The following is a 15,291-nucleotide window of genomic DNA, read 5'->3' as shown; positions in this document are numbered from 1 at the left end:
AGATATTAATATATATTTTTTTGATGTATTTTAGTGATTTTTTTTTAATGTATTTCAGTGATTTTTTTTTATGTATTTTACTGATTTTTTTTTGATGTATTTCATTGGCTTTTTTTGATGTATTTCAAATACATTATGTACATTCCAACTACTATGAAGCCAAATATATTCAAATTTTCGTGTATTTGAATGGATTTCAACATATACATTCAGATACAAGACTAAAAAATTCAAATACATGACAAATACATTCAAAAAAATAATGTGTTTGGCTATTAACAAAATACACTCAAAAATGCACTCAAAAATACAAAGACAAATACATTAAAAAACGGTGTATTTGTGAGATGTAGATTTTTTAATGTATTTGTATTTGGCTTTTAACAAATACACATGGCCAGATCTGAGACACTACCACCACCAAAAAACCCTAATCTCTCCAACACCACCAAAATCCTAATCTGAGACACCACCACCACCAAAAAACCCTAATCTTTCCATCACCAACAAAACCCTAATCTCTCCACCTCTACGTCAGCTTCTCCGCCGCCATCTCAAAATCAGTTCATCATCGCCGCCACCAACAATGCACACGGCCAGATCTGCAGAGTGAAGAGAGAGAGAGAGAGAGAGAGAGAGAGAGAGAGAGAGAGAGAGGTGAGCACAGAGGGAGACGGAGAAGAGAGAGAGGGGCGGCGGAGAGAGAGAGAGGGGTGAGCACAGAGGGAGAGGGAGAAGAGAGAGGGGGACGGTGCGGCCATGGTGGTGGTGGTTGAGAGAAGGGGAGAGATTTTTTAGGGTTTTGAGAAATGAAAAATCTAAAATAGGTAGTGATTGAGAAAAAAGAAAGATATATGTGTTTGGGTATGTATTTTTTGATATAGCTACTATTTGTAATTTAGAAAAGTTAATTAGCTACTAAATATAATTAAATAAAAGGATAGTTAATATTACTAATTAGGTCTTAAAAGAAGCTACAATGAGTAAAAATTCCAAATCTTTATAATATTACTAGACGGCATATGCCTGTGCTGTGCACGGGCCCAACACTTTAGATTATAGTGTATTTATGTGTTTGTAGTTGTGTTTGGGTAGTGATAATACATATATATATATATATATATATATATATATATATATATATATATAGACACGTAATTTTGACCCTCCCGGGTGTTTCACCTTATAGTTTTTTTAAATATTTCTTTTAATTTTAATTTTTGACGTGTTGATTTTATTCTATTTTTATTTAGTAGGCTTATTTGCGAAAATCAAAAAGAACAAAAATATTTGCTATTTTCAGAGTATAAGTTTTATGTTTTAAAAGAAAGAAAAGTTACAAAAAAAATATGCTTTATAGGTTTTAATTTTGCTTAGCCAGTTATTTACTTTAAGAGTATTTTTTTTTAGTTATCTAGAAATAATTATTAAATATTTTTTGTTTTTACGTTAAAAAAAAAGCAAATAGAATTACATCACCTCATCACAAAATAACAAAGTTTGATAACAAATCTTACCACAAAAAGGAGGAGGGTTCAAGTTTTTTTACCTTTGGGTGGGACCCTCACCCATTTTCATCATGATCAATATATACACCAACACAAAAACAGAGAGGGTCTCACATAAAATAAAATAAAATAAAATAAAAGGGCAAGGAAAAAGAGAGAATAAAAGGACACGTGATTGAGGGGGAATTGGTTATGGGGGGGCGAGGCGGGGCCCACTCTTATTTTGGGGTTTGGCTTTGTTCTTCCAAATGTATACGTACACACATCACAGTACATAGGGGACAAGAATTGAATGGGGAATCATTTTTAGAATAGGAAAGAGATAGAAAAGGCACAGAATAGATAGGGGAGGAGGGAGAAACGGATAGAAGAAGGGGAAAAAAAAAAAAAAAAAGGTCCATTTCTATCTCAGTTTATTGCCCCTCAATATTTTTTAATTTCGAAACAGTGTTTGTTTGATTTTTGGGTGCAATATTTTTCAATTATGCTTTGAGATCTATTTGAGAAACTTGGTTTATTTTAGATATTTTTTATAATCTGCTAATCTTGCCTTGGATGCTTTAGATGAATTAATTCATGTCTCTTGAATGATCTTTTACACTTTGATTTAATTGTTTGGTTTGACATTAGCTTAATGAAATCTTAATATGGGATCAGTTGGGGGATTTCCGTTTTTAGTCTCAAATGCAAAGAAAGGGTAATTTAAAGTCGACTAAGTTGGGTTTAATGATTTATCGGTTTTTGCTCTCATTTTATTGGGTTTGGGTAGGCAAATTTTAGGTTTTGTTAATTAATCCTGTGCTTTCATTTACTCGCTTTTAAATATTATGTATTCATTTCCCGCGTGGGATGTCCCGGAAGAAAACAAAAATGTAAAAATGGTGGCCACTCGTGGAGAAGATCCCGGGATGTCGGGAGCAGCTTAGAATAGGTTAGCATAGGATAGTATAGGTTTATTTTTTCGCATTTTTCTTTTATTTCGGATTGTAATAATTCGGACTTTATTTTTTAACTTCGCTTGTGTGTGGGCTTGTTTGTTTTATATGAGTTTACTCGATTCAGTTTCTGCTTAAACCAATACGAAGTCAACAAAGCGACCGTGCTAGAATCACGGGACTCGAGGTGTGCCTCATACCTTTCCCTCGATCAACAGAATTCCTTAACTGGAATCTCTGTCGCTGATCAGTTTTAGAGTCAAACCTGTTCTTAAAAGGGATAACTATTTTAAGGTGACTTGGCACACTAAAATCCATTATCAAGTGGCGACTCTTGTTATTTTTGAAATAATCCCTTTTGAAACACAATTTTTTGTCACCTTCGATTTGAAAACCCTTTTAAACTTAATATAAATAAATCATTTTGTGAGAAAAAGGGGTGTGATAATGCTATGTTCAAAACACGATTAATATAACATTGTAGTTTGTGATCCGTATTCAAAACTTTATAATATTAGTGTTTGCTACTAATATAAAGTTGGCAAAAATTTATTAATACTTTTTAAAAGAGAAGACTTGTCTAAAAGGAAACTATTTTCTTCTCTTTGAGATAAAACAATGGCAATATTTAAGCATCAGTTGATACTTTGAATTTTAATTCGATTAATTTAAAGGTGTAAAATATTCTATTGTTAATGTTGTAGATTGGACCTCAACAATATTTATTATTTTTTTATCAAGTTTTGATTTGGATAATTCTAATTCTAATTATTAAATTAATTTTACATGTTTAAAACGAAATAAAGTAGAAATTTGACTTTCTCTTTAAATGAAGAACTATTATTTTTTAATTTTTGATAAATATTTTTGGTTTAGCTCATTTTACTTGTCATGTTGTCTTTTGCATGGTTTTTTTTAAGGAAACGTCAATTAGAATTATAGTTTGACTAATTTATATCTCCATTTAATAATATTTTTTATTTTATGACATTAATCTCTTTTCACATTTATTAGAGTAAGAATAAAAATGAAAAAGTAATTAAATTCTATCTTATTTTAAAATATAAATATTTTAAGTATATTTATTTAGTAAACATAACAAATAAATGACATAGTGGAATAACAAATATAACAGTTAAATATCTAGATTAGATCTCAGGCTAATATAAGAAAAGAAAGGAAATTGTATGGTTTGACTACTTAACCTTTTGAACAAAAGCAATATAATGGAGTCTATGTTTTTTACTGTATAATAATTTCATTTGCTCCCAGTAATGGTTGATACGCATGTGACAATGAATCTACCATTATTGACTTAATGGGGATACTTTGGGAATTACATGAATATTATTTGATTTTTTAATATGGGTTGCAAGTTTTTTTTTTTTTTTTTGACATTGCCTTTTTTTTTAATATGGAGTTCAGTTTTTTTTTATATTGCTTGATTTTTTTAATATAAGATTCATTTTTTTTTTTTTTACATGAGTTTGAAGATGGTAGGGTTCACTTTTTTTTTTTTTTTTTTTAATATTACTTGGTGTTTTTAGTATGAGCCCCCCTTCCCCCCTCTTTTTTTTTTTAAAGGGTGACTGATATTTCATGTTAGGATATTGACACTGACGCATCAGGCAATTATTTTCATGGTCGCACTTCCTTTTTTTTTTTTTGTATATCCAGCCCACAACGTTGACCACCACCTCAACATTAATTTGTGAAATCACGTTATTTTGGCTACAATTATTTTATTTGACTATAGATAATTGATATTATAATAAAAATATTTTTAAAATATAATAGAAAACTTAAACAGAGAATTATTGTTTTTAAATATAGGGAAAAAAAGATATTCGGTGTATATTAAAAAGGAACAAGGAAAAATATTGTAATTAGAATGCGACAAATAATACTCGTAGTTATTGTACATCCAATATTTATTTTCTAAATTTTTATTGCATATCATGTACTGTCTTTGGAGCAAGGTGTACCAATAATATAGTTATGAGTTTAGTTGACTCCATAACTTTTAGCCCAAATCTAGATTATCTAGATAAAATTATAGAAATATTGGCTCAGTAGTTGAAATCGAGTCTCGAGCTCATAGAATTAAATTATGAATCCACCTTTACTTTAGAGTCTTTATAGATGCAGTTGCTTTATATCTCAAACTCGAGATTAGGGAAATAATATAGTCGTCGTGTGGTAGATAGTCTTCAAATAGTACTTCGCTTATGTCAGGCCAAGATCTAGATTTATATGCATAAAACCTACTGAAATTATTAAAAATATTAAACTATGAATCTAGAACTCAAATAAACCTAGGGTGATTGATTAAATTAAAATCTTAAATCTGCCTCTAATCAGAGATTTCATTCATCCAATGCCGGATTATTTTTATAAGCATGAGCTGTCATTTATCGGTAACTTTATGGTGACCGATTGAATTTGTTATGTGAAACGAAGTTACTCATTTCCCATCTTCTTTTCTTCAACTTCTTTTTTCTCATGGTTTAGGTTCTGAGGCACTTTCATGAGCCAAGTATTTGAAACGTTCAATATTAATATTGCAACTGCTTTCTTTGACTTGGAGTTAAACGTGTCAACCGATCCGGTTTAATCGGTAACCGGACTGGTAAAACCGGAATCGCTAGTTCCGGTTAACCGTCTATTTCTTACCGGTTCGGTTTCTATTTTTTTGAAACCGGAACCGGTTAAACCAGTAAAACCGAAACCGGACCGGTTAAACCGGTGAAATTAATTTTTTTTTTTTAATATAGCCATTGCTGGGCTGCTGGACACGTTATTGGACCGTTGGCAACGGTCCATTTGCAAAAATGACCGTTGCCAAACGGTCATAAACTTAATTTTTGCCCCCCCCCCCCCCCCCCACCCCAACCCCCAAACTTTTTTTTAACACTTTAACCCATCCCCCACCCCTATATAAACCCTTCTTCATTTTCATTTTAATCCACACCAATTCACTCTTCTCTTTCTCTCAAATCTCAATCTCTCAATTATAATTACTTTGCAATAATTAGCCACTTTAAATTTTTCTCAAATAAATATTATAAAGTCTTATTATAGTTTCAATTATTAATTTTGCAATTATAATATTGTTGGTGGAGTTAGTGATTTTGCAACAATCCGAAGTAGCTTTGGTGAATTTGCAATTCTAGCCGCCTTCACTTTGTTGGAAATTAATCCGGCAATTTGGTACCTTCGTTCCAACTCTGTCTTTATTTTTCGCAATTTACTTTACGCAATTTAATTCTAGCAATTTAATTTGTTGCAATTTATTTTCTTGTGATTTAAATTAATTCTATTTAATAATGGCAAAGAGATTTAGATGTAGTGCCGGTAGTAGTAGTGGTATTGTTAGGGGTGGGCTTAATGAGGAAACATTTGTGGAAGAAACACCTAATTTAGGTATTGATGTTGGTGGAAATAATCCACTTTTAGGTCATGAGGCAATGCAACAACATTTTACCGACACTTTTAATGAAATTGATGATGATGGTGATGATGATGAAACACAACCCCCCGAAAATCCCATAGGAGATACATGTCCTGCACAATCATATTCACAAGACAAACCGCCTAGAACTCGTAAGCCAACCGCTAAAATTTGGAAATTTATGACTAAGAATAGGGAAAATCAATCAGCTACATGTACCCTATGTGGACAAGTATTTAGTTTTAAGTAAGGAACTAGTAAGGATGGTGGAACGGGTACACTAAATGGTCATATGAGAAGCAAATATATGGATGTTTGGGGAGAACAAACGGATTCAAATGTGAGGGGTATTCAAATGACGATAGACCCACGAACCGGTAGAAATTTTAAGTATGACAAGAAAAAAGAGCGTGTAGAAATAGCTAAAATGGTACCTTATGATTGTTTACCATTTTCCTTTCCCTCGGGTTTGGGGTTTGTTACTTACATTCAACGTTGTTATAATCCGTTATTTGAGGGTATTCCTAGAAGTACTTGTAGGGCGGATGTTATAGATTTGTATAAAAAATATAGATTTTATTTGCACCATGTATTTAATTCTTTAAATTGTAATGTTTCTCTTACCGCTGATTTGGGTCTTAGTCTTAACAAGTTAGATTTTTTTGCTATTACATGTCATTGGGTTGATGGCAATTGAGTTATGCAAAAAAGAATTATAGCTTTTTTATATGATGAAGGAAAAGGCCATCACGATGAAAAATTTTTAGCGGATTCAATGTCTACTATAATGAGATTTTTTAATATTTATAGAAAAATACTTTGTATTGCTTTAGATAATGCTTCTAATAATACAAAGGCGATTGGTCTTTTAAAAAGAGAAATAAACTCTCCGCTAAAAAATATTTTTCATGTGAGATGTAGTTGTCACATTTTAAATTTAATTGTTAAAGATGGTCTTGTGTGTTTTGACGATTCTATTCAAAAAGTTAGAGATGCGGTTGCGTTTCTTTTTTGTAATGCTAATAGGGTAAGACTTAGAGATTTTAAGAATGCTTGTGTGGAAAATAACCTTAGACCTAGGAAAATTCAAGTAGAAATTGAGACTAGGTGGAACTACACTTACATTATGCTACAACAAGCATATGAGTATAGGATTCTCATACAACAAGTTCACAACAAATATAACATTAATAGTGATGATTGGTTAAATTTTACGCATTGGGAAGATGTTAAAGAATGTGTTGAACTTTTAGAAATTTTTTATAATGCAACTCTTGCTTTTTCTAGACAATTCTATCCCACGGTAACAGAAATTTTAGCCTACTTAGCGGAAATAGCTAGAGTTTTACAAGAGTATAGATATAAACCCGGTTATCAAGCGGCTATTTTTGAAATGATAATCAAATTTAAGAAGTATTTTTTTCCCATCCCAACTTTATTTATTTTGGGTTCTCTTTTAAATCCTTGTTTAAAAGTGTCTTATACTAAAGCATTGGTTGGTCAAATTTATACATTTTAAGAAATTGAAGAGGGAGTTCAACCATCTTTAGCTGAAGCCGAACTCGCTATTGATGACGAGTTTAGAAAAGTTTTTACTCATTATTCTAATTTGGAAGAACGTGCTACACCTGTTGCTCCACGCCCTACTACTTCTCAAAGTAGCAAAAAGGGTTTGTCGGGTTTGTCGCATTTAAAAGTTTTACATTCACAGCCAACTTTTTCTTGTAATGCAAACTTTGATGAATATAACTTTTATTTGATGCAACCAAATGTGGATATCAAGGAACTGGATGAATTGGACGTCTTAGCATGGTGGAAGAAGTACAAGGCAAGTCATCCGATACTCTCAAGAATGACTCAAGATATCCTTACGGTTCAAGTATCAATCGTGACTTCGGAGAACGCATTTAGCCAAGGAAGACAGCAAATTGGAGACCATAGACATTCATTATCCGGCTTTAGCTTGCAAGTACTAGTGTGCATTCGCGATTCGATTAGATCAGAGCGACGCAACCAAAACTCAGAAGCGGAGGAAGGCGAAGAGGAAGAAATTGAAGATTTGATAGCAAGTGGACCGGACCAAATGGAAGACTTTGAAGATATTTTCATGGCCGAATACGATAGGGGGGAAATTAACGAAATGATTCAGGATTGGTGATTTTATTATTCTAGTATTTCTTTACAACTCATGTATTATTTGCAAGTTAAAAAAAAACTACAACTTGCAAATAAATGTTATCCAAGAATGAATAAAATATATGGCTAATTGAGCTTTCTTCTATTTACTTTTGTTCATATTTTTACTTTTATTAAGTTAGGAATATACCTAAAATATACTAAGACTATACTTATAATATACATCTACTTAAATTAAAAACTAGAAAGTTATATACTTGAAAAATAACTAAAATATATTAAGAATATATATTATAGTATACATATAATATATATTAAGGATATATAGTATACATATAAGTATAGTATACATATAATATATATTAAGTATACAAATAATATTTATTAAGAATATATAGTATACATAAAATATATTTGGAATATATATATATATATATATATATATATATATATATATATATATATATATATGTATAATATATGTTTAAGTATAGTATATGTATACTTAAACATATACTATATATTATAAGTATATTCTTAATATATTTTAGTTATTTTTCAAGTAGATGCACGTATATGCTGTATTGCTGATTTGCTGTTAGCCTGTTAGTCAGTAAATATTTAAACTTTACTTATAAACTTATATAACATATGTAAATATACCTACAATATACTAATAAATGCTATAATATATAAATATATATATATATATATATATATATATATATATATATATATATATATATATATATATATATATACATATATACATATATATATATACTATACGGAAAAAAGGGGATTTTGGACTGTTTGAACCGGACCGGTTCCGGTTTTGGTTTTGTAACCGGTTAAACTGGAAACCGGCCGGTTCCGTAACCGGTTACCAGTCCGGTCCGGTTTGACCCGGTTAACGGGCTTACTTGGAGTTCTTTTAACAAAAAGATGCCTTATTGCATTAAAGTAAATTTTGTTTATTACCTTTAACAAATTATCTTGTAGGCTTTGACATGTTACCTTCCCATTTGTTCATGATCCAAATTTCTCCAAGTAAAATAATTGATGATTCTAGCACCCAAGAATATGACCTAGCTAGTGATCAATGAGATCTCAGATTAAAATTCTAGCGGAACAAAAACACTCGAAGATATCATTCTATCTATATAAATTTTGGCTGATAGAGTTAATTAGTTTATGTTCTAGTAGAAAGTAACATATACTCAGTCAATAATTATCACCACTAGCCACCATTTATAAACATCATCACCAATCACTCTTACCACATAACCATCAATCAATACTGATGATTACCACCATCAATCATAACTATATATTGTCAACTATCGCTATCAGTTGTTATTATCATTTGCTATGATTATCATGCACCACAATTATCAGCTCTACTATCACCATCAAGCACCAGGATTAACCAATAAATTGTCAGTCACCATCACTGCAAGCTACTACACACAACCACCACTATCCATCAACGCCACCAACTCCCCCCAATCAGCACCCACAATTATCACCAACCACCTCCTCCAGTCGTACCCACAATCACCGCCATTAGCCGTAACCACCGCCATCTACCATATTATTATTATTTTTATTGGTAGTTTGTTGATGTAGTATGAATTTACTAGTTTTACACATTCCCATGTTAATAAATAAATAGTCTTAATTATTTAGTATTTAGATTTTAATATATATTTTAACGTTCAAATGTTTATTCAGATTCAAATATTTTAATTTTAATACACATTTTTATATTTCAGATTTATATTTAGATTCATACACCTTAATCTTAATAAAAATAAATGAGCTCTCTGTCACATTGCGAATTAGTTACTCTCTTACCACATAACCATCAATCATTACTGATGATTACCATCATCAACCACCATTATATATCGTCAACTACCGCTACCAATTGTTATTACCATTAGCTATTTCCACTAACTATAACCATCAAGCACCAGGGTTAACCGATGAATTGTTAGTCGTCATCACTGCTAGCTACTACCCACAACCACCACCATCCATCAACACCGCCACCAGCCCCAATCGGCACCCACAACTTTCACCAACCACCTCCTCCGGTCGCACCCACAATCACCACCATTAGCCATAACCACCACCAACTACTATATTATTTTTTATAAGTATTTTGTTGATGTAGTATTAATTTACAAGTTGTATACACTTCCATGTTGACAAACAAGTAGTCTTAATTATTTAGTATTTAAATTTTAATATATATTTTAGTATTCAAATGTTTATTCATATTCAAATATTTTAATGTTAATACACATCTTTATATCCAGAGGTGAATTTTGATTTATATACCTCTTCCTATTAATAAAAATAAATGAGTTCTTTGTCACATTGTGAATTATATTAGTTACTTTCTTTGTTACTCCCTCTGTTTCATAATAAGTGGTATTTTTAGCTTGGACACACCGCTTAAGAAAACTAATCACTCCTAGGAAGTAAGAAGTGTGTTTACTAATTTTACCCTTAATAAATCCCTTGAACAATAGTCCCTCTTTTTCATTCATTACTAAAAAAAAGGGAAAAACTGATGACGAAAACCGACGGACCGCATCGGATTTTTTAATGAAACCGACGGGAAACCGACCCTTTACGGTCCGTCGGTTTACATAGCCTCTCTTTTTGGAAATCGACGGACCACGTCGGTGTTTTCCGATGGACTGCGTCGGTTACGTGGTCCATCGGGTTTTATCCAATAATTTAAAAAAACCGACGGACTGAGTCGGTTTTTTTAATTTCTGATTTTTGATCTTATATTAAAACAATATATATTTTATGAAAAAACCGACGCACTGCGTCGGATTTTTCATAAAATTTAAGAATTAATTTATAGAAAACCGACGGACTGAGTTGGTTTTCTAGAAAATTTCCAAAATTAATTTCCAGAAAACCGATGGACTGCATCGGTTTTCTGGAAAATTTCGTGCATGCAATTCATGCATTTTCTGCAGCCACACCTGCACAGAAATCAATACCAAAAGCTGCTCAAAACTAGCATTAAAATGCTCCAAATCAATTCTAAAAGAGCTACAACACTTAAAATCACCCTAAGTAACAATCAAACACATCAAACACTATCTAAACACATTAAATATGATCTAAATAGACTTTGAAAGTTCAAAAATATTTAAATGTCCAACCAAAAGTACCATTAACTAGTTCCATAAAGCATAAAACATAAGTCCATTATGAAATCCAAACTAAAACATAAGCCCCACGACTATATAAATGAACCCTAACCGCTTCCGGTTTCAAATACTTCTTACACCGGCAACGAGAACAAGCACACCTAATTACCCCTGCATTTTGAAAAGGGTGAAGTGACATTGCATGTGTGTAAACTTGTCAACAAATTCATCGTGTACACCCACACTATCACTATTATTTATATTATACATCCACATACGATCCATCTACAAAAATATACCCACAATTATTGAGGTTATAGAAATATATTTTAACTTAAGAATTCTAACTTAAAATATAACTTAAGAAAACACAATCCCAACCAATTCTAACTTTGAATTCTCAATAACAATTCTAACTTTAATAACTTATGGATTCTAACTTTAATGTAAATTTTAAAAACACAATTCCAACCAATTATGACTTTGAATTCTCAATAACAAATGGAACTTTAATAACTTATGGATTCTAACTTTAATATAACTTTTAAAAGCACAATCCCAACCAATTCTAACTTTCAATTCTCAATAACAATTCTAACTTTAATAACTTGTGGATTCTAACTTTAACAACTTATGGATTATAACTTCAATATAACTTTGAAAAGCACAATCCCAACCAATTCTAAAAATTGAAAAGTAAATCTAACCAAATAAAGTCTACATTTTAGTTTTGAGGTTATAGAAATATTATGACTTAACAATTCTAACCTTGAAAAGCACAATCACAGCAAATTCTAACTTTGAATTCTCAATAACAATTCTAACTTTAATAACTTATGGATTCTAACTTTAATATAATTTGGAAAAGCACAATCCCAACCAATTCTAACTAAGCTAACACAAATACATTGACAATGAGCATAAAAATTATCACAATCTTAAGCATATATATATATATATATATATATATATATATATATATATATATATGAAAAGTAAACTAGTCAAATAAAGTTTACATTTTTTCACAAATTTAACAATAATTTAAGAAAACACAACACCAACCAATTCTAACTTTCAATTCTCAATAATAATTCTAACTTTAATAACTTATGGATTCTAACTTTAACAACTTATGGATTATAACTTCAATATAACTTTGAAAAGCACAATCCCAACCAATTCTAAAAATTGAAAAGTAAATCTAGCCAAATAAAGTCTACATTTTAGTTTTGAGATTATAATATTGTTATAGAAATATTATAACTTAACATTCTAACCTTGAAAAGTACAATCCTAACCAATTTTAACTTTGAATTCTCAATAACAATTCTAACTTTAATATAACTTTGAAAAGTATAATCCCAACCAATTCCAAAAATTGAAAAGTAAATCTAGTCAAATAAAGTCTACACTTTAGTTTTGAGGTTATAGAAATACTATAAGTTAACAATTCTACTTTGAAAAGTACAATCTCAATCAATTCTAATTTTAAATGTTCAATAAAAATTCTACTAACTTATGGATTCTAACAAAAAGCACAATGCCAAAAAAAAAAAAAAACTAGTAAAATAAAGTATACATTTTTGCACGAATTCAACATCAATAATATTACAAACAATGATAACTAAGCTAACACAAATACATTGACAGTGAACATAAAATATAGCACAATCTCAAGCTAAAAAAAAAATGAAAAGTAAACTAGTCAAATAAAGTTTACATTTTTTCACAAATTCAACATTAATAACATTACAAATGATGTTTAACAAAACTAAATAGACTAACATTAGGCCTAATATCTAAAAATAAAACTAAAATTAAAAGAATTTTAAAAGCCCTAACTTAAAAGAGACTACCTCAAATTACAAGTTAAAAACGGGGCTGGGGTAGGTGGGGTTGGGCTGCGTAGGTAGCGGCGGGTGGGCGGCGGGTAGCAGCAGGTGGCGGGCGTGGGCAGAGGGGGGTGGGCAGCGGGTTAGGGTTTTTTATTTTAGAGAGAAGTGGGTTTTTTTTGGGAAGATAGCAAATGATATGCCAAATCCGTTTCAATCATATTGTTAAAAAAAACCGACGCGGTCCGTTGGTTTTTTTAAAATGCTGACCAGCCTTTGACCAAAAAAAGAAAAAATTAAAAACTGACGTAGTCCGTCGGTTTCTTTAAAAAAAAAATCATTTATCAATATTTTACAAAACAAAATGAATTATAAATTATTTAATATATTTTTAATAAATTAATTATTATTTTTTAATAAAACCGACGTGGGACGTCGGTTTTTGTAAAAAAATATTTGGCGGAAATATAATTTCAAAATTTTACTGAAAAAACTAACGTTGTTCGTTGGTTTTTTAAGTAAAAATAAATAAATAGAAATACACAAAACAGACGCACTGCGTCAGTTTTCCATCGGTTTTTCAAAGCCACGCAGTCCGTCGATTTTTTGTCCATCGAATTTTGCCAGTTTTTTAGTAGTGATTGAATCAGTCATTTAGTTTTTTTCAAGTCCATTAAGAAAATAATAAATACAGAGTAAAGTTTACTAAGTTACCCATATTTAATAAAGGTAGACTTATTTTTCTCTTAAATATTGTGTATACTATAATTGGAGGCAATTGTCAACTTTAGCACTCTGTATTCTTAAAGTGACAATTATTTTGGGACAACCTTTTTAGCTAAAACGATAGTTAAATAAGGATGAATTGAGTAATTCTTTAATAATTTTTTGATTATGTAAAATTTCAATAATATAAATAAGGGTAAAATTTCAACGAAAAAAAATCAATACCTTCTTAGTTATGTAAAACAACGTATTTTAAATTAAAATAAAAAAATAAAATATCATTTATTATGAAACGAAGGTAAAATTTAATTATTGAATCTGTCCATGCGTGTGATCTCCTCCCTCTCCCTTAATTACGGCAGACACAAAGTCTTCTCCCCATTTTCAAGAAATAATTTTGCAGCTAAAGGATTTGGTTATCAAGCTCTGAGATTTAATTAAATATAACTAAAAGAGCATGCTACAGTACTGTTGCCCCATCTAAGATCCCATGCTATTTTATTCGCCACATTAAGGCGCTGATGTTATTTCAATTTTTAAGATATTTTATATCATTATTTTTATATTTAATCTAATCAAATTTGATGCACTAGAAACTTCCCAACTACTCCACTACTCTCAGGGTCATTAGGTGCATGGTATAGGCTGGGATATTTCAGCACTAAATTTTTATACCGTGTTTGATAGGAGGTATAAATTTAACTCAGGATAAATTTATACCTCCTATCAAACACGGTACAAAATGAAGCCTTATCCTAAGGGTGGGATATCCCACCTTATCCCACTTATCTTGGGATTATTTTATCCCATCTCTCAGATGGGATAAAATAATCTCAAGAAGTGGGATAAATTAATTCCGGAATTATGATTCTAGGATAATTTTGACTACCTACCAAACGACCACTTACTTTTTAACAACCCAAAGGTTTAATATTAAGACCTTCTTTGACAAACTTTATCATTACTATGATTTAAACACTACTCTTTTTTTTTTCATGAATAAATCCAAAATTACTTTCAAGAACGAAATTAATAATAATATGATATTTTGAGAGTTATAAAACTAAGACATGAAAATCAACAAGTGAAGATAAAAATTTCAGCAATAAAAATGTGATATTTTGATAGATGTAGAACTAAGACGAAAATCAATAACAAGTGAAGATGCAAAATTTCTATGATATATTTTTAAAAGAAATATTCAAGTGATAATCACCCTCACGGAGTTCTTAATAAGAAAATATGAGTATTATGACTGGGTATTCGAGTTATTCACAATCCTCTCTTTTCTATAAATGAATAACACGTTTATCATGCATTTGTTAAGAATTTTGAGAGCCAATAATATTAGTAAAATTTGGCACGTGACTTTCGTAGGAACAGTTGAGCGAGCCTCGAGTGTTGAAAGTAAAACATATTTCAAGCACAGAGTCAAAACCTAAGCCCCAAGCTGAGCCCAGGACATTTTACAAGTGCCCTGCTCTGCTATGGGACGTGTTTGGAAAAGGCTCTGTAAAACAC

Source organism: Lycium barbarum, chromosome 11 (genome assembly GCF_019175385.1).
Source record: "Lycium barbarum isolate Lr01 chromosome 11, ASM1917538v2, whole genome shotgun sequence".
NCBI lineage: Eukaryota > Viridiplantae > Streptophyta > Magnoliopsida > Solanales > Solanaceae > Lycium > Lycium barbarum.
Note: the sequence above shows the minus strand (reverse complement) of the source record.